Here is a 508-nt window from a genome sequence, read left to right as displayed (position 1 = left end):
CCATCCACATGTAACATGTAGCTTCTGTTCAAACGTGTGTGTGTGTGTGTGTGTGTGTGTGTGTGTGTAGTGCGTGCATGTGTGAGTATGCACAAGTTTTCATATTGATATGCACTTGTATGTATCCTAATTTCTACTGTTTCTGTGTTTGTGTATGATTTTCGATTTATGTTCGTATCTTGTTATGTACTATCTCTCCCTCACCCCGGTACACTTGGTAATAAAGACATATTCTATTCTAACACAGCAGATGAGATTCAGTTTCACGCAAAGTGTGCACATACTATGGACCATCCGTGCTGTACCCGTCCATGGATTTAGGGGTGTGGGAAGGGTGTGGGGAGGGTGTGTTCGTGTGGAGGTACAACCATCAGGCTGGCAGGTCTACATATGATTGGTTTTCGACAATCACACCATTTCCACCACGCCACGTCATTTATCTATCTATTTATTGCTTTGTTTTGTAAGTATGATAACGTTTCTTCAGTCAAGACTACGTATATATATA

This window comes from Babylonia areolata, chromosome 1 (assembly GCF_041734735.1).
Source record: "Babylonia areolata isolate BAREFJ2019XMU chromosome 1, ASM4173473v1, whole genome shotgun sequence".
Classification (NCBI taxonomy): domain Eukaryota; kingdom Metazoa; phylum Mollusca; class Gastropoda; order Neogastropoda; family Buccinidae; genus Babylonia; species Babylonia areolata.
The sequence above is the reverse complement of the archived record's forward strand: the minus strand, read 5'-3'. Positions refer to the sequence as shown.